We start from the raw sequence: 24,059 nt of genomic DNA on the forward strand, positions 1-24,059 counted from the left end.
AAAATATCAATAAATTATTGAATATTATTGAATAAATTATTGAATATTATTATATAATATATTAGTATATAAATAATTTGAAATTAAAAATATAATTGAATTTATTATAAATATACTATTAAGAAATATTACTATAAGTTTTAAAAAATATATAAATAATTTCTTAATTAAAAATGTGCATTTCTCGATAATTGCGTAATAATATTCTTTGTTTAATAAATTTATTTTATAGATATTAGATATGATATGATATGATATGTATAAAAAAATACAAAGAATACGCTTACAATATAGAAAATGTATATATTAATATAGCAATTTGTACATTTTAACATATATTTGTATGTTCAACTTTAAAAAATTATATTATGTTCATTTCTACTCATTTTAATGCAATTCCAATAGCATTTAACATTAAGGTCATTTTTCTATTCTTAATAAAATTTATGCTAGATAAAAAATAACTTACTGTAATAAAATTGAAAAAATTATAAATGTGATTGTTATATGTAAAAATAATTATTTTTATTCATATATCATTATATTCATGTACATATTGGTGCATGTTTTGCTAATTATATTTTTTTCTTATAATTTGAATGAAAATTATTTGATGTTATTTCTTCAAATGTGCGAATATGAATTATTTTTTGGAGCAAACAATAATTAAATCGAAGTTTAATATGTTTAATTTTATAAAATTGGGCTATAATAATGAAAAACATTGCTTATATAAATTAATATTAATTGTATATAAGTAATAAAATTAAATAATTTTCTTTTCTTAATCGATTTTTTAAATATTTCAAAATTAATAATCTTAATTGAAATTTTCATTTATAGTACAAAATTGTAAAGAATATGTGTATTTATGTTAATTTATAGCACGTATTCGTAATATTACATCATAATCTGTAATCCAGGATATTATGTTTCAAAAAAATTACATAATTGAATTATCATTTATTATTTATTATTTATTTCTGTGTTTAAGACAATATTTGCAAACATAAAACAACAATAAGCTCTCTGTATTTATAGCTTAACATTCTTATCAAATCCTTTATTCTATATTGTTACTGTTTTAATTTCTGTATCTATTAAATGCAAAGATAAGACTGTTATCTCCAAATTTATCTATCAAAATTTATCGTTATCGGAAAAAAGAGTTAAACTTTAATGCTTTGTATTAAATATTGTCATTCAGTTTTATTCTGTTTAAAATTTTGAATTGTTCAATATTATTTTCAGTTTCGTAAAAAATAACATATAAATTTCATAGGTAAATGATATTTACTAATATTTTGATCTCGTATGAATAATTCGTGAACAAAAGTTTACTATTATCTTGATAATTTAGGAGAAAATTCAAAAAGAAGAGAAACTAAAAAAAAAAATTATTGAAATGTTTACATAATGCGCATGCATTAAAGCGAACAGACAATCGGTGAAACGTTCACATAAAACAGGTGGCGCTAGTGCAGGAGCCAGAACCGAAATCGAGAAAGTCAGTCAGTTGGTCTCGCGCCTTACGCGTGTGCTTATCAGGTTAAGTGTTTGTAAGAAGTGTCGGGACATTGTGTTTTACTATCACATTCGTTGTCAAAACGATTGTCAGCATTTATTGTGACAAGAACATCTTTTCTGTTCAATTCTAGTATTCTACGATTGCAACTTGCATCTCAGTGGAGCAACGCCGGTTCAGGATGATGCCGGAAACGTAAAGGACGCTTCAAAGCGTCTATGATAGGATGTTGCAGAAATGGTGAGTGTAAATAATTTTTCTTATTATTTCTTATTAATTGTGCCTTAATTTTGTAAAAGTGACATGTAATGTAATAATTCTTCATATTTTAATATTCGAAGACAGTTAATATTTATCATTTTAAGCATTTTCTTTACAATATTTACGTAGTTATTCAAAGTATATGCGACAGATTCTCAAGTAAATGTTAGGTATCTATATAAACGTAGATCTTGATTATTTTTATAATATTTATGTAGTTATTCGAAGTATATGCGACAGATTCTCAAATAAATGTTAGTTACCGATATAAACGTGTAGATGTTGATTGTTTTTACAATATCTATATATAATTATTTGCAATATAGGCGACAGATTCTCAAGTAAATGTTAGTTACCCGTATAAATGTATAAATGTCGATTGTTTTTATAATATCTATATATAGTTATTCGAAGTATATGCGATAGATTTTTAAATAAATGTTAGTTACCCATATAAACGTGTAGATGTTAATTGTTTTTACAATATCTATATATAATTATTTGCAATATAGGCGACAGATTCTCAAGTAAATGTTAGTTACTCGTATAAACGCGATTGTTTTTACAATATCTATATATAGTTATTCGAAGTATATGCGATAGATTTTTAAATAAATGTTAGTTACCCATATAAACGTGTAGATATTGATTGTTTTTACAATATCTATATATAATTATTTGCAGTATAGGCGACAGATTCTCAAGTAAATATTAGTTATCCGTATAAATGTATAAATGTCGATTGTTTTTACAATATCTATATATAGTTATTCGAAATATATGCGATAGATTCTCAAATAAATGTTAGTTACCGATATAAACGAGTAGATATTGATTGTTTTTACAATATCTATATATAATTATTCGAAGTATAGGTGACAGATTCTCAAGTAAATGTTAGTTATCCATATAAACGTATAGATGTCGATTGTTTTTACAATATCTATATATAGTTATTTGAAGTATATGCGACAGATTCTCAAGTAAATGTTAGTTACCCATATAAACGTGTAGATGTTGATTGTTTTTACAATATCTATATATAGTTATTCAAAGTATATGCGACAGATTTTCAAGTAAATATTAATTACCAATATAAACGTATAGATATCGATTGTTTTTTGAAACACAATAATCGTGAATAGAAAAATGCAATTTTAGAATATAATAAATAAGGTCTATTAGAATGGATTGATAAAGAATTTCACAAAATTTTTTGATATTAACGAATGTTTAAATTTGATATGTTTCCATTTGAAATTAAACGAAAAAAATATGTGATAGATTCTACCTAGAATTTATTCTTTTGTGTGAACGTGTCATAAGACACATCGAGGTCGCATATTCTATGTCTATTCCTGATCCTTAGTCCACGATCCTTTTGACCTTCGACCTTCGAGTCAATATGCATATTAGCTATCTGTATATACGTTTAAAGAGACGTATATGCATAACAATTTGTAATAGGATATTCTTTCTTCGCAAAATACAGAATTTTATGGTTTCGAATTTTATGGTACTATCGTCGGGAAAATAACGTCCCTTCTTTTTTTTATTATTTTTTTATTTTTGTTTATACATTTTTTTTACTTTCATTTCGAATTAACTTTATTTAAAATTATGCCTTTTTTCTCTATGATTTTTCAATTAAAAAAAAGATTTTAATTTTCGTCTATTTAATAGCAATCGTTGTTTTATGTTGTTACATATTTAATTTTTATATATTTTTTACCAATTATTTTATCAGAAAAAATATATACATTTTAAAGAAATAATAAAATATCTACTCAAAATACTAAAAAAAATAATATACGCAATAAATGAGACAATACATAAAGATAGTAAAATAACAAGAAATTTGTAAATAATTATAAGAAGTTACGAATATTCAGTTATGTAAACATTTTGTTCTTTCATAGAAAAGATTTTCCTTGAATAATTACAAATATATGTATATTCGATATCTAGATCATATATGTGTAAACGAACTATCATATTGCATCGTAAAGTTTTGTTGACAGTAGCATAGACATTGACCTTTGGCAACGAAACTAGCAGTTTTCTATATATAATAGTAGTCTCTTCCAAAGTAAATCGATTTTGCACGCAGTTTTAAAATTTAAATTTAAACATTAGAATCGTCACACAATTAAAAATTTTTGTTTGCTTTATGCATTTGAAGAAATATGTTCCTTTTAATGCAATTATTCATATAGGTGTATTAAAATTAGTCAAAATAATATTGGATATTTCATTTTTTAATTTTTTAATTTTTTTAATTTGAATTTTTAAATATTTTATTTTGAATTTTTATCACTGACAAAAATTATATTAAAATAATGATGCATAGGAAAATAAACTTAAAAATTTAAAAACTGTTGATTTAAAAAAAATTAATTAAAAATTAAGATTGCTTTTTGAATTTTTTCTTCATAAAATATAAAGTATTTTAAATTATTGATGAAATCGTATCGAAATAAATTAATCAAGATGTCCAGAATTAAATGTTAAGCTTAATTGTAAATCCTTATCTTGTTAATCGAAAGGCTGTCCGTCCAATGTTGGCATTATTTCAAAATTTCTATTTATAAATAAAAATAAAATTTTCCGCTTATAAATAATTGCACTTAATATTTTGTTGGGCCGGAAACACGATTTTTCGATTAATGTTATACTAATAAATTATTCCTTGTCGATTGTATAAAATCCAACAACCTTATCTTTTTTGTTATTTCAGTCGAGAATAATCAATTTCTTATTTTAATTAGAAGATTTAAATAAAAATTTAAAAAAATTAGTTTTATTATCTTTTTAAAGAAATTAATCATTTTTCGTAATCTTCGCAGACATAGAACAAACTTTCGACAAACTTAGAGATTAGAGAACAAGATTAAAGAGATAGAGAAGAAAGGAGAAACTAATGGTTTTTTCTATTTGCTCGAATAACATTTACCTAAATAGTCGTTAAGATTTATGAAATAGATTTCAACAGGTTGTTGATTTACGATCACATAGTTTTCTTCCCCTCAAATATGAAAATCATCATCAAAGAACATTTATTGATCTCTTAGTATTTCCCTAATATGATATTGTTTCTACCAGAATTGTTGAAATTATATTATATTTGAAAATCGAAGTAAATATATAAAAAAGAAGCATGATACGATTCTAGATTAATGTTAATCTTTTATATGAAATAAAATTCATCAGATATTAACAATTGTTATTTCAAATATTTAATTTTTATTGTGAGTAAAACTATTTGATAGAATTAGAAAATCTTTTATTCATTCTATGATTCTTTCACAAACAATTTAAATTTTTTTTTATAAAAGAACAAAATTTCTTTATATAACACCTCTTTCAAATAGGATTAATAAAACATTTATATATAATAATATGCTTAATAAATAATTTTTTAATTATCTACGAAAAATGAACTAATAATAAATTTATAGAAAAATTATATGAAATTAAAATATATAGAAATTATTAATTATTATAATTATTGAAATTCTTCTTTAAATCAAACGTGTTACTATCAATCAGACAATCCTAAATCAAGATGGAAGATCAAAGTGTGCATGAAAAGACGGCAAAAGTCGCATAAAAATTTTATGTACTTTTAAGCACTTTTAATCCTTTAAATCTTCCTTTTATCTCGTGAATCTTCTTTAGTCTTATCTTTAAACTTACTTCTTATGTTTTTGTTTCTTAGTTATGTCTTCGTAAATCCTCACAAAAAAGATTTTTCTATATGCTTGATATTTTTTTTATCCCTTATATTTTCTATATTACCAAAAACCTGCGTATTCCTCATGATTTTTTTCATTTCCTATTCAAAATTTCTTTTCCATCATGAAATTCGAACTTCTCTCTAAGAATCTTCAGGTTATCAAATAATTCATAGTGGAATCTCGAAGCAATAATTTTCTATACTATCAACGATGCTTAATAATAAACTCTCGAGAGTATATGGGGTAGTTGAAAATTTCCTGTTGAGGCTATAAAGAACTTTTTTAACATTACGCTCGATCTCTCCTCTCTCCCTCATCCTTGTCTTTCTCGTCTTTCCTTTTTCCTTCCCCTCTGTAACACTTTTTCCTTTTCTCTTGTTTTCCCTCAGCATTTCCAAGGTCAATCTACGAAGGTTACGTTACCATGGTGACGAATAAGTTTAGGTTGACGATTACCCACTTTCATCCCTTTTTCATGTACTGAGCGTGCGAAAACACGCCTCGTGAACCAGGAATCATTCTGAAACGCGGAAACACTGTGTCGATGATGGCGATGAAAAGTTGGAAGAATTTCAAGTGTGGTTTGTTTTCATGGCCAAAGGGGAATAAAAATATATTCATGAAAATAGAATTTGGGATAAGGATTTTATCTACTTTTTATTCAATTTTAAATACGAATAATTAGGATTTAATAGAAGAGAATGGAACGTAATTAAAGATTACAATGGAACTTTTCGATTGTTTATGCATTATTTTCCATAGAAATAATTCTGTTGGTAAAATTTCAGATAGTAAAACTTGTGTAATTATCTCTAGAGGAAGCTATTTACAATTAAATCGATATCATCAAGTTTGGATTATTGCATATACATATTAATATAGCAAGTTGGAATTCTTAATAAGATAAGATAATGTCATTCATGAAAACAATTCTTTAATCACTTTGAATAACCACATTGTATGTTCAATTCTTGATGTTAATTCAAAACTGATAATATAGAAATGAAAATTTTCTCAAGTTTCCTTACTATTTTTTAAATATTATATCCATTTTAATTATATTTTATTAGTTAGTTTTTACTTCTTTCTTCTATTATAGCTTATATTTCAAGCTATAATATCTTAAACGCTTTGATACTTTTCATTTCGATCAATTTAAATTTACTTAAAATATCCTAACAATGTTCTCATCAAGAATTCAATATCTCACATAGTTTAGGATGAAATTTTGACGAAATTGTAACGTTTACATTAACCAGAGTAATTTGCCAGCTATGGTTATAAGATTCCATTGATGTTAAACTGGTCTCGCGTTAAACACGTTTAATAATCACCATTGTCGCGCATGGAAATCGTTAATTGCTCACGTTACTCGCGATTATCAGATACACAATTTGTTCATGCACCATGATGGGGAGTTAGTAAACCACCAGAGAAAATGTTCGTGTCCACGAGAGATATGACGATCGAGCGTACACAGGTGTGAAACACAATGTCAAACGTTAATTCGATTATTCCGCTCGCATCCCAGTGAACGACTTTTTTATGATTCATTGCAAATCCCGTTCGATGCGACGGGCAACATTGGAAAAAAATTGAAAAAAAGACGGAGGATCATTTTTATTTTTAGCAGCCGAATTTCAGCCTTTCTTTCCCCCGAATGAAATCGCGTTACGGATATCCATGGAAATTTATTTGAAATTACGTCCCGGTTTATTTGCGAATAGAAAGGAAACGATGGCGTTTGTTTGACATTCCCCTTCCCGAAATCGGATTTAATTTGCGACGAGTGAACGAACCGTTTCTTCTCTCGTTTCATACCAACGTGCTCGCCACGATCTTCCCCATTTGTTTTCCAACCATCTTACGTATCGTATTCTCGTTCGTAACCGCTTCTCCCTTTTTCATTTTTAACACGACCGATTTGAGAATTGACTGCTCGCCTCTTCGAAGATATCTTCCCGGCCAATTCTTCACATCCCCGCCACGAGCATTGTTTTCAAAGAAAATAATCTCACAACGCCGATTCTCGTTTATTCGCCTCGCATCGCGAATACCTTCATCCGTTCTGTCCGATGCTTGGAAGCATGACTTATGAACGTGTTTTTATTCGTGGCGCCACGAATTTCTTTTTCACCGATCGGGATCCTCTCTTTCGAATTTCGCGCCGATTTCTTGCCAAGAATTTCGTAACCGGTGGCTGTCGCGTTGATCCGTGCCATTGACATCGAGGATGCCAACCGACCACCTGTAGAAACAAACGTTCGAGCCAAACTACTACAGTCGTCGTCGACTGTTTCTGCTAATTTTGCGATTGTTTTGTATAAGCGAAATGTCAACCGACGATCGTGACTTAGGCAATTGATTTCGATTCGTTCGAAATTTTTAATAACCAAATTTCAATGTTTGGCATTGACTCTTAGGTTATTGGAAGTAATACAGTTTCGTAATTGATCAGACAGTTATTATTCTTCAATTTTTAATTATTTTCTTATCTATTTTTGTATCTCCATTAATCAATTCTTGATTATCTTTATTTTTGACAGTATTTGAACTAATTTATCATTTACTGTTCGATACTATTTCAACTATATTTGATGAGAAAATGTCCTAAATTTTTATTTATTTTTGATAATAATATTGTTTGAAATGATTATATTTTAGACGACTATTAAGGTTTTCTTAATCTTTTCTTGTGCGGATTCTTTGTTGAAAGTTTGCCAGACATACTGTTTATGTCCCGTATTGCGGAATTGTATCTATTCCGTTTCCTGAAATCGTTCTATACTTCCGCGTACGTTATTTCGTGTACGGAAATAATCGAGTTTTTGATTGTTCTCTAAACCGAATCGCGATGAACACGTGTCTCGGTTGGTGCACATGTTTCGCACGAGATGTTTCGTCTGCCAAAAATTTCTATCACGTATACGATGTTCTCTTTCGAGCCAAATTATGTCAAATTCGTTCTATTGTTCGTAAAATTCTATAATTTCTTTCGAGGTATTTAGTCAATTTCACTTTTTACAAATTTCAATTTTAATGTCTAATTTTTCAAAAAATCGATCTTCATAAAGTTGATCGATTTTGTTTTTGAATAGTTGAAATCTTTTTTTTCTTTTTTTTTTTTTTTAAGGACATTAAGTTTTAAAGTGAATGAGAAGTGAATGAGATTACTTCGAACGTCATACAAATATAATTCATCGTACTTTTTATATTTAAAACTCGTTGGAAATTGTTATCATAACTGGTTATAGTGGACCAACTCCGTGTGCTTCTGTTAGTCATTTATTACAGAAGTTTATCTCATAAGATCTTTGAAGTAGCCGCATTTCTGTTATATTTTAGAGTAAATACGCTTTGCATATTCTCCTCATTCTTCTGCCGATTTAAATTGCCTATTGCCGAGATATTAATATTAATGATAATCTTATCGTATCCTATCCACTTCTATTTTCGATTTTCGTGTATTAAATAAAGAAACTTTTGAATTTTTGAATATTTACAAAAAATTAATTTTGTAACTTTTTAAAACTATTTACTTTTTATTATAAAAAACTGTAATATCAAAATATATTTATCATTATATTATTCTATAAATAAGATAGTTTCAATCAATATAATTTCTTCCCTAAATTTTGTCTGATAATTGTATTTCGTTCACTTTAACAATCACGATCGCAACAATCAATCCGCACGACACGTGAGGCAACAGTCCTTTCAGCCGTGAAATATCGTTGTATCACGATAAAGCATTGATTTATACAAGTGTTCTAGTCATTCTGGAATCACGATACAATCGAATATCGTTCGGTATCTTTCGAACGAGTTAATCATATGATGTACAGGAAGAATCTATCGATCCGTGGTCCCTATTGAGTTTAATTACGAATCAAATCGAAATGGTTGGCTCGCATTTATATTCTACACGGTATATCGACAATGGTATTTCAATTACGCTTCACGGATCGGGAAAATATATCGTGCAATATTTTATTGATTCGATGTTGCACGCTATCAATCAGCCATATTCGATTCCTATTAGATTGAAAAGCACTTGATCGCGGTGCTTTAATAACAATCGATAATGTGAATAATGTATAGCGTAATTGTGAAATCATATCGAGTCATAATCAAGCTAATTTAAAACTGCGCAATATAATCCGTGTTTATCGTTTACATACATTTTTAATCATTTTTCATTCGAAATTTCTTCATTTCTTTTTGTGATGATCAATTTATAACACGATTCTAATTTCAATTTTCTAATTTCGATTCGTGACTCGAGAAGTTGAAGAAGTCAATATTATGAGTTATTCAAGTTGATATGAGACGAGTTATATTTTCAATTACGTACGATCAATTTATCAAATTTAATTTATGATCAAATTCGATATTTATTAACGAACTATTCATTGAGTTCCTAAATTAGATATTATTCCACCATTAAAAAAACTTTCCAATATCTTATAGTTAGAACTATAAAATAAATTTCTATTCAGTTATGCTTGCAAAAATTTGCAATCTATTGCTTAAAAAAAGAAGGAAAAAGCTACTTTTTTACCGTCTTAATCGTACCAACTTCTACCATCTATTAGACAATAAAAAAAAGTTACGGTCAATAAAACGTTTCTATTCTAGTTACACATCTATCAAAATTCTCGTCCCTCGTAAAATTCATTGTCTCGATGAACCACCCCCGCTGACCGGTATTCCTAATACAAAAATCGAGCAGAAACGATAGTTTTTCCGCGAGGTTACGAGACTGATCGACGCTTTTCCTTTTCAAAAATTCCCCACTCCCATCCGAACACTCGAAGGGATAATTTTATTCGATTTACGGAGGCGTCTCGTCACCGTAAGATTTTAATGGCCATTCAGACCGTGCACTTTACTTCGCCAGTTACGTTTCAACGTCGATTGCAAGGCTCTTTGCCTTTTATGCAGATATCTCGAAACACCAACCCAAATAGATACCATAGAAACGTTGAGAAAATTGTGAATTCGTTTGTCTCGATTCCTTATCTGGAAAGATTCTTTATCCATGTTTATTCTACTTACGTCGGCCATAAGCGAGCAATTTCTTCTTCTATATATATCGCAGCGAATGCCTCGCACTTCCGGATAGGGGAATCTCGATTGATCGTTTTGCATGGAGAGGATGGGCACGATAAATATCGAGCCGTTGATTAGAGAGAAGAAATGGATAGAAGTAGGTTCGTCATGGGGAAAGTTGGCCGGAAGAGGGTGTGTGTCAACGAGATATCGGCTCTATAAGGTGAAACACCTTACGATGATAAAACGAAATCGCGGAGTTACGGTTATTATGGGATCGATGAGATTACCACGCCTATCTCTCACGACGTCGTTCCCATTTCCTTATTGTTTTAACTTCTGCTGTTCGCCCTTTGCTATATTCGAATGCTAATTTATGGATGCAGTGTGTGGTTAGAGTGAACGCGCGTGTGAATGAGATTGTAAGTTAGTTAGAATATCGTTACGACGACGAGGAATATCAAGTAAGTAAATCGTTTATTGAGAATCGTGATGATAGAAGTCGAAATTTTTTAAATTCTTCGATTTGCATATGCAATATTGCGCTTTAATTACGATATATAATACAAGTGAATAAATAATCGAACGATAAATTTATTCGTTTTTGATGAAAGAGGTAGTAAATTTCTCTTCATAGATTACAAAGAGCTAAAGTTTTCTAAATTGTATTTTAGTTTTGTAAACAACGTTGTAACTCATCGAAATGTTGCATATTTCCTCGATGAAAATATAAATAATTTTAAAATCTAAAGAAATTTATAACTCTTTGTTCAAATCATTTTTGACATTTTATTTTAAATAATTTACATTCGATAAGTTATATTTAAAAGCTTTTTGTAATTTTGCTTTCTCTTTTTATATTTTCATAATCGACAATTCATGATTATATAATATCATTAGTATATTTTATAGGCAAATCTTTTTCTAGAATTTTTGAAAGCTTAGCAATAAAAAATGTTAAATTAATATATTTGTGACATTTTAAAATTAAAAGAAATATAACGAAATAGAATATCGAGTTCAACATGACTTAGAACCGCGAATTTCCGCGATTAATCCAAAGATATTCTATTATAAACACTTTTATTGTTTCCTGCTTATTTGTCCAGATTATGTTAAAATTCCTCGTTATTCGAATTACAAAATTATTCGCGGTAACAATCGCGAACATTTCCAGATTAAATCTATATTACATACAAACGCAATTCTGGATTACTATGTGCAAACATTCGAGTATCTCGAGCAGAAAGCACGCTTTTCAGTCCGATAAAGGACATCCCTACGATTATGCCGACCGTAATTAATTATCGTGCAATAATTAACGCGTTGTGGCGGTTTGCTGGATTGAAGCTTATCGATACTTGTTATTGCGTATGTAACAAAGAGATATTTCGTTGTTGAAAAACTTCCGACGACTAATGAACTTATATTATACACCAAGTTTTCGTGAAATTAATGGAATTCACAAGAAAAGATTTATTGGTATAATCAAGTTCCAATAGAAAATCTTATAATTTTTGACAATTTTTCGTAGTTATTTTACATTAACATTCAAGATCACTCACTTCTCAAGATCGTGATTAAAAAAACCTCTTTTATTCTTTTAATTCTTGACGAATAATTTACCGTATGTATTAAATTATTTTCCTTTCCGTTGATATATTAATTTTTCAGTTTTGCATAGATATAAATCAGCGTTTTCCAGGAAGGAAAATTAAAAATAATTAAAAATATGTCATACTTTAATAGTTATATATTTTCAAAACTTTTTTTATTATTAAAATTAAGACAATATAGATATTTTCGAGGACATTAATTTTTCATACGAGATCATCCTTAGTGTGACAATTCTTCTTCGTTTTTCTTTGAAAACAATTATAATGCGAAGGATTAAATAATAATGGATAAATCTTTGAAACATTAAATCATTATCCACAAATGTTCATTTCACTTGCACCTATCTAACACCTATTTACAAGTTTCAATAATCGAGCCAAGTCGAGCAAACACTGAAAGCTTCCACTCAACCATATTCGTCTTCCCAATCCATCGATTATTTTACCACAAATATCGCAGTTTTCCCATCCTTCCACTTATTAATATTCCGATATTTTCATCCAAGTGTACACTCCAGATAAAACCAGAAGAAACTTAGAAACTTCAACTTAAAGTTTGTAAAGGGAAAGGAAAGGCGGATAGGTGGCGTGATTTCGTACGCAGAAATTAGGTAACTCACGCACGAGTTAACTCTCCGTCAGATATTCAGGTTAATCGAGGTGTAACGGTATAATTCGATCGGGTGAGCATCATCGGATGAGGCCGTTGTCTGTCGTGTACGGTCTGTTAATGCAATCATTGCCGGAGCTTGATCCACGATAGGTCGCTTTAACGAGCTCCAAGCGTCGAGTAACGAAACTTCCATGGGGATTTAGGTTGAGGATGAAACTCGCGCGTTCTCTCGCTAATAACTCTACTCCGATGTCACATTTGGTATCGCTTGACACCGGGTTCGATCACTTCGGGGACCTTGTGTCTCCGATTCGCGATACGTTATACCCGCGAAAGATTACGTAATAGAAGGTTAGTCGAGAAAAAATATTGCGAGGAAAGATAACGATAGAGATACTTTAATCCTTAATTGGATTGCGTCGTAGATTGGGTTATCGAGTGATAGAGTTTCAGTAGACTTATTTTTGAACGTAGAGCATTTGATTTTTATTTATAATTTATAAAAGAAATTTTTTTGTTTTAATAGATATTTATTTCGTATTTTTATTTCATAAGAATTTATCGTCATTCTCGTTTCTTCATTTTACGTTTCACGAGACAAATATTATTAGTGCAAAGTTTTTCATCAAGTTTTATACTTAGGATTGATTTTCTATAGAATATCTAATTTTAATTCTTCTAAACTTCATCGATGGTTACTTGCTATGAAACAAAGAATACAAATTATAACAAAACGTTTTAAACTTAGATAACTTATTAATTCGATATATTGTGGACCACCTACGCAATGGTTTATATCCCTTTTGTTGGAGTTTTTATAAAGTATCGTTGTGTATTGGTTGCGTGGGTTGTAATGAGTGGTCGAAGATATCAAAGGCGCCGCTCAATCAATTCACATTCTTATTAGTGTAGCGTGACCTAAAGCTCGTTAGGAAGTTGTTCCTATCATGTTTGAGATTGTCTTGCATGAAGTTTGATTGCTTCGAAAGTTCCTTGTCCAGTCTAAAAAGCAGTTTGCGTGGAGGATCGCGCGTGATCGGACTTGGATAGATAAATAAAAAAAACTTTTCATAAACTATTTTTTAATCCGATTCGTCTTCTCCTTTGATCTTCGAATATATTGGGAAAAGAATTAAGATAAATGGGTATTTTCACAATAAAAATGAAAAAATTCGGACCACGAAAAATTATATTATAACTCGAATTATTTTTTCATCGTTGACAAAGAGCAAAGATCATGAACTTACAAGTTTAATGTCAAATGTACGTCATTAAAACACGTATCTCTCGTGAGACTTTAACCTGAAATTTCAAGTATAACTTCAACTACTTGACACGAACAAAACGCGTCTGAAATACGTGTCGTACGGTTCTCGAGATTTATTCACGTTTGAAACAAACATAAATATATCAAATAGCAAGATATTAATGCGTTATAAACGAGAGTACAGATATTTATACACGTGAAACGTTCTCAAATTGGTCAGCATCGCCGAAAGGAAGGGCAATTTCTACGTGCCCAGGTTTATTACGAGTTTTTGAAATTTTCCTTCTGGCCATGTATTCGTCCCGGTTATTAAGCAACAAGAATCATAAGTCTCTCCTTGTCATTTTTATCTCTCCGTTTTCTGGAACATCACTTAGGCTTAACCAACGTTGCCTCATAATCAGGGTTGGTCGAGAATTTCAGGCCTTTAAAAGCTTCCCCCTTGGCAAAGTAGCATCCGTAACATACAAGCGTTGCATGTAAGCTAGTTCCATTAAATTTGCATGTCGTATTCATGAATTTCTGACTCTGGCAGAAATAACCTGTACAATATAATAGGATTCTAAATCGTAGAACATCAAAGAATGACACGAATTGATGCGGCTGATTTTTGTTTAAATGTGCAATTTTTTAGGCTCTCCTAAAAAGTTAAAATCTTTTCTTCGTGAAAAGTTTTTCTATATATTATCGGCTATATTTTTAAATAATACTCCCTCAAGGGCTGCGGTCGACTTTTGTCGGCTGCAGTACGGGCTTTGCGCACCCGAGGTACCTGAGCAATTCAAATTTACAAAAATTATATTGTAAATATGAGAGAATATTCGATAATATTATCGCATAAAATCATATGGCTACATAAATTATCATGAAAGTATAGACGATCGATTGATATTATCCACTTGGATGGATCCAAATCACTTCCACGTTCCCGATTTTCACGATCAACTTCGCGATATTAAGCAAATACTAGTTGGCCATATATTTGACGTAAACAGATATTTACCTTGTGGCCATTCAGTGGTGATTTTCTCCAAAATCATTTCTAACGATTACTGCAGACGTGTCTCTGGAGGTTTCCAGTTTGAGCATTACTTTGGTGGACAGTGTCCATCCCAAATCAGCAGTGGAAAATAATCTGCTATTCCCCACGGATCTTGTTTCAACGATATCTTTCTCGGGTGCACTTTGCTATGATGAAAATGGAAGTTACAAATATTTCCACATTCGCGAAAGCTACGAAATTCCACATTCCGCTACGAAAGAAAAGGGAGAGAATATCTCGTGAAAATTTTAGAAGAAAATTCAATCTTCCAAGGAAAGAAGAATTTCACTAATGTATAAAAAAAATATCAAGCAAGGACAAGAAAAAAAAAGAATATTACAAAAAAATATATTAAAAAAAAAAGGGAGTGAAAGAGAAACGGTACAAAGAATAAGTTTCTCGGAACAAAAAAAAAAAAAAAAAAAAAGATAGTAACAGATTTCAATGAAAATTCCAAAAATCAGTTCAAAGATACAAGAAAGAATTATCAACGGTAGGAACAATAGAAAGTCATAAAAATATAGAAAAACTGGAACAATATGGAACAATATGGAAAAAAAATAAAATAAAATTTCAAATACCAAAAATTAACAATATATATTCAATCCTGAAATATATTCTAGGAATTCTGAAGGATAAATTCAAAAATTTGATAATGGTAGATCGAAAAATGCGGCACAATATACGCAGATCCTGGCGACGTATTCACGATTGTCCACAATACATTTGATTTAATATACGAAACGATATGTGTACTAAAGAAATGCAATAACGTAATAATGTATCGCGATTTCAAAGAACAATTCCAAAAGTTTCTGGAAACAGTATCATTGATATCTTTGTCGATGATTTGCGATCGATTCATATTCTTAGATAGTTGGATTTCGTCCCTCTCCTCTTTTTGTCTGATCGAATTGTCGAGCTTTTCGCTGTGAATTTTAGGGGCTCATTAAAACTTAAACCATCTGCCGTCCTAATTTTATCCTGGATATCGATGACTTTACTGGCGTTTGAACGTGAAACCATTTTCCTCGAAATAATTAGAACTCGGATAATTTGATAGTTTTGTGGTTTTAGGAATATTAAAATTATAAATGATATTTTATTAGTATATTTCTTTAATTCCCTGTCTCGTGACGAGAAGAAACGTAAGATTGACGTAATTTATATTACAATAACGAATAATTAATATTCATTTAAATATCGTTTAAAGAAGTTATATTAAGAGTAGTTTGATTTGACTAATTTTGAACGCTAAATTTTTTTCACTTATTAAAAAATAATAAAAAAAAAATTATCAAACTCAGATTAAAAGAAAATCATGATATATATTATTTTATATATCATATTTTTCGTTAATGAACAAAAGTCTATTCAAGTTTTGTCTAACACTTCTTTAATTTAATTATTTAATTAAATTGATACGAAGAAACGTTAAAATACGATCGAAAACAAGAGAAACCATGAAATTTCATTCTGCGGACAAATGTCGGAAAGTCTGGGAAGCACCGACCATGTCGAAAGTTCCGCAACCACGTTGTATTTCCAGCACAGAGTACTCGGTATACGATTATATCGAGCGCTCGTTAAACTATGAACTTTCAAAATCGCGATAATATTTGTGCACGAGATAGTCGCGCAAATAGATGCTCAAAAGAATAAAACTTGAAAGAATTACGCACTATATGTTCCACTACTTGGAATTACGATTAACTTTAATTTTCCTCGCGGCTGACGTTAACAAATTAAAATTAAATTCTCTAAATGAAACTTTCCGATTTCATTGTTTTCCAATCGCGTAATTCGACACGAACGGATAATTTCTGAAGAAACCGACGATTTCGATTCGAAACCAAAATATAGAATTATCTGAATTAAGTTTCTCGCCCCGAGTCAATTTCGTTTTTTCTTTTTCCAAGTTTAGTAGAAAATGTTCCGCTTCGAATTCACACCAAGTGTTTTACTTTCTCGCGTCTACTTTTCTCCACTTGTTTGTCACGTACACCGTTCAAATGCTTTATTTTCATTGCCCTTTGTTCAAGAAGAAACGAGATTGGAAAACGTAGTGCACGAAGCCTATCGAAAAGTCCAAAGGCGTTCGATTACGTACATCTAGAAAAGATGCCGTGCACATATCGTTCCCTTGATTTCTACGAAAAAAAATTCTTCCTTTTGTCTTTCCAGACTTTTTCCACTTGCGAGATGCAATATCTCTAATATTGTCCGAACATATTTCGTTTAGCATATAGAACGAATTCGTGGGGCAAATGTTAGTATCGTTTAATTTCGTGTTGAAAATTCAGGAGGATATAACTGCAGGAGGCTGGAATTTCTTGCTTTGTTCAAAGTTTTTAGGTCAGTTACGAATATTTCTTTCTTTTTTTTTTTTTTTTTTTGGCAACGAAGTTGCAGCTAGTCACGTTTGAATATTTAAGAAGCGAGTTGGCTGTGAGCAATGACAAGTTGAGAAGTTTCTCGGATAAAATAGTCGTTGCCAGCCTATATTCCCGGAGGTTGAATCAAATATCATAGCTCATAATCCTTGATAGGGCTTAGCCTGAAGCTGATTAATATTTAACCGAAAACCACGATCGGCGTACCGCGGTCGAATGAATGATTAATCACGGCTAGATACGTAATGGAACAATGCGCACCGGAGAAATTAATTAAAAGGACTACAAAGGGATTGTAGAAACAGGTTGTAATTAGCAAGGGAATGATAAAGAGATGGAAGGATGTCGCTGAGAAAAGATGTTTTCTACCTCGTGGTAGATGTCTTCTCATTCCCTTATCTTTTCTTAGAACGTACCATTTACACTCCCTTGTCTTTCTTCATTCGTCCGTATTCAACAGCTAGCCGCTGCTTTTGTCGCGCGAAACAATGAACCGAATGATTCAGCAACTATGGAACGGAACGGGGCGATGCTAACTTTGATATATTATAACAATAATGTCCTAACTGGGAGTCGACTGTTCGCGTCGATCAAAATGTGTCACGTAGTTCTACGAGAATGGAAGATAGCTTGTTAGCTTAGAAGATGCAAAGGAACGACGTTGGGAAGATTTCAAAGTGTAGTTTATATTGCATTGATTCGACGAATTTATATTTTTAATGACGCGTTCCATGCTCGAGAGTGTGATTTTGTTATTGGAGATGTGAAATTGGAGATGAGAATAGAAACAGGGAATAGAATCAATAGGAAAATAGTAACGATGCCTCAAAATATCGAGGCATCTTATCATAAATTGTTAAAAAAATTTTAACAAAAGACGATTAATCGTTTTATTGTTATCATTCCTTCGTTATTTCATTCGTTCTTATTTAATTGGAACAAGATTACTCGATTCTGTGAAATAAAATTAAATAAAAGATTCTCCTATAGATAAAAATGACTCGTTATCATCAACGGAATTATCCGTAACATCAATTACAAATAACCATCCACTAGCATTTCACACGGTCACGCGACTAGAACCGATGAAAATTCATTTTGGATCCGTGCCAAGTGTTAAACAACTGCGTGCGCGGTTTCGACATTCACCTTCTCATAGCTCCCACGAGCCTATAATATCAGTGTACGCCCAATTTCGGATCAAGAGAAGTTCCATTTGCCTTTCTCTCGTGTCACGAATATATTTTTCTACACATCAAGGAACGATAGGAAATAGCAAAAATGGAAAGAAGCCACGGTAGAACATATCAAGGAGAAATAGAGTTCTATACGGTTGATATAATATTCATATTCCAAAAACGTTCTCCATCGCACTTTGTAACTACGTACCGACGTGTTCGTGTAATCAACCACTCGTAGACGCAAATATTTCATCGATTCGTAAACGCAGCTGCAAGATGACGTTTGCATATGTTCACACATGAACCGAGTCTTGGCTTGGATGTACTCTGCTTGGATATTTACCATTTACTATATTTGCTCGATACAGACTGATTCGCATAATTTTCGAAGCCAGTTGCACTTCCGTCCAAGGATTATTTGTGAGAAACATATCCTGCGGTGTGTACATAAAACGTAGAGTTTTATGTCATTACTTGAATATTTTATCATGGTTTCCGCGATAACATGTACGTTTAAGATATTATATTAAAAATATTATATCATAGATATTTAAAATCTAGAATTCTAGAAAGTAATTTAAAAAATTAATTTTTTAACAGAAAATTCTTTGCATCGATCAATTTTTGATTTCAGTAATTTCCCAGATATCTCTGATTTTCAATAATTTAGTGAAAAGTAAAACGAATTATTTAGATTGTAATTTTAAATATTATCATCGGATAACTTATAATTTATAAAATTTAATTATTTAGAAGCAAGAGAATTTATCAATTAAGTTATATTTCGAGGCTTCTAAACTGTTACTAATTAAATTAAATTTTAGACTTAGAATAAAAATCGATAATGAATGTAAATGATATTTTGACAAATAGATAAAAATATTTCAAGCAATGAATATATATGTAGAATACATAGAAGAAGATGCATCATCAATATGACTTAGTAGCAGTGCATAATTTTACCGAACATTCGTCTAGTTTCCACTTTGAAACGAGCGATGCATCTATTATTGCAAGCGGAACATCACATCATTGTAGATCTCTGTTGAAATCTTAGATCCGCGTTGACTGATTCCAGACGTCGAACGATAAACATAACCATCTAAAAGATCAACTTTCCAACTAAAAATACGAAATTATTTTCAAGATATACAGACATTGATATCGCGGTCTACGTTCAATTAAACATTGAGCAGTCTAGTCACAACCGAACTGTATATTATTTTATTCGCGTTGCCTATTCGGTAAACGATTCCGAAAGGAGAATAAATCTCGTTAATTGCGTGCGTTCAGACGTTCGAGCGGACGATATTTCACGAAACAGTGAAAATAAGTGCACGTGGAATAATCAGCCATGAAATTAACAGAGGCGAATTTTCACGGCTGCACGAAGAATCGGATATACAGAATGGTCCATAATTCATGATACAAATGGAATTAAGGAAATTACGTGGTTTAAAATAAAATCAAGAATAAAAAACTTGCTTTGAAAATTTTGGGTAATTTGAACATTTATCAAATTTTTACAATAGTCTCTTACTGATTACTGATCATTAAAAAATATGTTTTCCCAAAAAATGAAATCTCTTACATTTTATATACACTTTCGTTATTTTTATCTTAATATTATTTCTTAAACCTCACCTATATCACGGATTACAAATCTATTTATTAACGAAGAAACAAGGAAGGAAAAAAAATTAATAAATTGCGCAATACATAATTGCCAACGAAGATATAACGAGACAGCTATTTCGCGAAGGAAAGCGATAATTCAACATAAATTCATCTCTGTTCTAAAAATTCTTTCCTTCCTCTCGCGTGGGCGAATATAATTTGCAAATACGCTTGCGAGCTGGAATTTTCATAAATCCGTCGTGCACGCGTGTGAAATGGAACGGAGGTGTGCGATACTCGCGAAAAATCGGGAAAATGAAAAGTACGGTAAAATCCACTTGATCGACGATAGAATGATAGAGGAAATCGTGTTACATGATCGCAAAATTCGCTCTCGCGATTTTATTTCGCGTCTCGTTATGCCTATCCCGCGTTATCATCGCGCCGATAATAAATCAGAATAAAATTCTTTTTCGATTGGTTTGATGTGATTTTACGGTGGAAAATTGTGGCTGAAATTTCGATATTTTGATTTTATTTTTTATCGAGTATATTATCTATATTTTATCTACGAATAGAAAGCTTTTCTATTCGTAGATATTTAAATATTTTCTAATTTTATGTAAAACGTGATGATTGATTTGAAATGTTTAAAGAATTCAGAAAGCGATCGAATGAAATTGTAAGATGGTTGAGGTTTTTATGAATTAGATATAAAAGGATATCAAAAGTGTAAGAGAAAGTGTAAGAGAATTTATTTTACGTATGAAGATAATAATTTCAATTGATTCATCAATTTTAATTTTATTATAATTAATATTTATCTTTTCAATTTTTCTCGTTTTGCCCATAAGTATTCTAACGCGTATATTCTTATGAACGAAAATATATGCGTGGAAATGAGAATTGTGGTATAATAGTTTATCGCGAATGATTGAGTTTCAAGTGTTAGAGAAGAGTAGAAGAATGGCGTGCTTGAGATAAGGGTTTGAAAGAAGAGTGCATAGTCATTCAAAGCCATTCAAAAATTCTTACAATATTATTCATACGAGAAATAGTTATAATGGAGATTATCTAAGAACGTTGATTTAAAAGTTCATCAAAGAATCTATCGATCGCATTTTCAATTACGAGAGAATCACTATTTTCGTTAAAATTACCAATAACATGATTAATCGTTCTCATTAATTAAAACTATCATCCAATGTCAAAAAATCAATCCGATGGAATTTCGCAGTGCAATTCGGTCTAGATGAAATCGTATCGCGCTATAAAATATCAAATATCGTCCAATGAATACTTGATTAGAACGCAACACCGTTTGCATTGTTCGATCCCCCTTCCAAAACGTGCACGTGCATATGTATACATATTGAAACAATGGAGAACAAACAATAGCAATATTCATACAGAAGTTCAATTGCGTATAGAAAAGTTTCGAGTTTACTTACGCGCACGACTTACGATCGACGTAAAACAGTAAATTTTAGGGTAAATAGACCGGTAGAATATATTTTTGGATTTAACGGAACAGAAGTTTCCGGCTGGGTACAACGCAAAACTACTTTCGGAAATGACGTTGTTTCATCTTCTTTCTGTTAAATTCATCCCATATTTTCGATTAATCTTAACATCTTCCTTTCGTATTCGTCTTTTTATCCATTCGATTAATTCGATTGCAACGAATAAAAGCAAGAATAATCCGATAATAAAAGATGTTTAGAAAAAGAAAAATGTTACGACGACACACGCGATGAAATCGAAAGCAGGGAAGAAAAATCGCAATCGTTAACTCGAAGGAGGGGATCGAATTTCCTTTGAGACTTTTCTACGCGTAAAGTCCTGTTGCCTCCCTGTTCCAATGGCCGATTCCTCGTAAAGGGTAGCGAGAAGAGACGAAAGGGAAAGATGACATAGATCGGACGTGGCTGGTTTGACTAAACGTGAGAAAAGTGAGGAGGGACGGTGAGAAAAGAAGTTTCCTCTTCGAAGATAACGTTCCTCTATCTCGAATATCTACTTCCTTTCGGAACATCCCTTATCTCTCTCCTTTCATCGTTTCACATCGATGTCGTTCTCCCGCTTAAGGAATTGTCTACGTTTTTTTTTTCCCCTCGAATTCCTACTCGTATAGCCACGTGTTACAATTCTCTCTCTTTCTCTCTTTTTTCCTCTCCCTCGCCCATTTTCCAAGTGGTCCCACGCAATTTCCTATTTGTTTCGCGAGAATTGAAACCCCAGAGCTGTTCATGGGGCCAAACTAATCGGATTACGGGAATATTGTTTGGAAAAATACTACCTACAATCAGAGGCGAAAAGTTTTACAATTTTTTTCCTCTATTTTATTTTTTTATTAATATTATTATTATTTTTTTTATTTTGATTTTTTTTTTCGTTGAATGAAAAGACTGATACTCGCGAATGAAAGTCTAACACTTATCGGAACTTGAGGTAAACTTGAAGGATCTCGCAATTATTGATGCATGTATCTATTTACTTACCCATGTCTTTCACTCGGTGTTCACGAGTTCGCTAATTGTAAGTCATTAAAAGGAAATTGGCCCGTAAATTTGAGACACGATATTTAAACGTTCAAACTGTTCAAAAGCATAATTCAACGTCTCTAGCTTGATATTCGGATTTCGTATGACAGGTATATGTAGAATATTTCCAACTATTAACCCTTTGTTAGTCATACCGTAAACCATTGTAATCCATGGTTATTTATTACCTCATCACTAGTTTGCTTTTACCGGTGTTGACCCGAATCTCCGTATAATTTCTTGTCAAAGTGCAGTTTCCGATCTGTTACGTTCTGTGGCGTACATTTCTCAGAATAATTTCAAGACGATGTCTATTAATTACACCTCGAAACTTCAATTTTCCATTCCAAATATTTTATATTCACGCGTTACGTTAATTATGATGTTAATAAATTTCATGATTATCTTTATCAATTAATAATCAAACTTCAATAATAAAATTACGAAGCAATCATTTCATTAGTTTATCATCGAAACATAGTCCACAGAATTCAATTTATTAGAATTATAGTTTTCAGTTTTCACAGTAACAGATGAAATTCAGAATAACTTGCAATAACTAGGGAGAATCGTAATCGTTAATTAATGTGAAAACTATAATATCGCGATGAATAAAAATATCTCTTTAGCCAAATAAGATCGATGAAACGTTCAAATTTCATCATCTTTGTTATCGAAACTTGCAGAGTTCACAAAATTCCGTGGATCAAGCGCCACAATAGTAAGGAGACTTTTTCATCCTGGTTCGAACCCCTATCGTTCCACGTAATTATACCAGAATGAAACGAGATCCGGTCTCATCTGGTATATGTTCCACTTAATTCCACGCTGGACCTTTTCGTTGCAAAAAAAAAGGAGCAAAGATCGGCAAGCGTTAAATCGTTTTGCTCCGGCAGGATCGTAAATTTCGTCGCTGTAGATTCGTCTCGCGTCGAGAGGCAATGAAATCGAAAAGTGGAACATTCTTGATTTCTTATCTGTCGCGTGAATCACGCGATCCATTTTTCTTTTTATATTTATTCGCATTTATCCATTGACACAACGATGACACAATCTATTTTGGAAATTTCTTTTTGAACATACATGGGAATATTTCAAACACATATATCATTTTTATTGGATTTTAATAAAATATTAGTAATCGTATTCACATTGAAAAATTTAAGAGTAAATTTATATTTTTTTAAATATCTTATAGATTAAGGGAATTTG

At 31.0% G+C, this 24,059-nt stretch overlaps 1 protein-coding gene across 5 annotated transcripts in view; it reads left to right on the forward strand.

The window, feature by feature from the left end:
• The first annotated feature begins 1,433 nt into the window (after window positions 1-1,433).
• Window positions 1,434-24,059, forward strand: part of LOC122721110 (diacylglycerol kinase 1) — an 83,455-nt gene continuing 60,829 nt past the window's right edge. For 4 of the 5 annotated variants that reach the window (XM_043948399.1, XM_043948402.1, XM_043948403.1 and 1 more), the window contains exon 1: window positions 1,471-1,765. The gene's annotated coding sequence lies outside the window, so the exon portion shown is untranslated. Of the gene's footprint in view, window positions 1,766-24,059 lie in introns of all 5 variants that reach the window. The other variant, XM_043948400.1, reaches the window with a different exon arrangement.

This window comes from Apis laboriosa, unplaced genomic scaffold (assembly GCF_014066325.1).
Source record: "Apis laboriosa isolate Shangri-la unplaced genomic scaffold, ASM1406632v1 scaffold14409_cov159, whole genome shotgun sequence".
NCBI lineage: Eukaryota > Metazoa > Arthropoda > Insecta > Hymenoptera > Apidae > Apis > Apis laboriosa.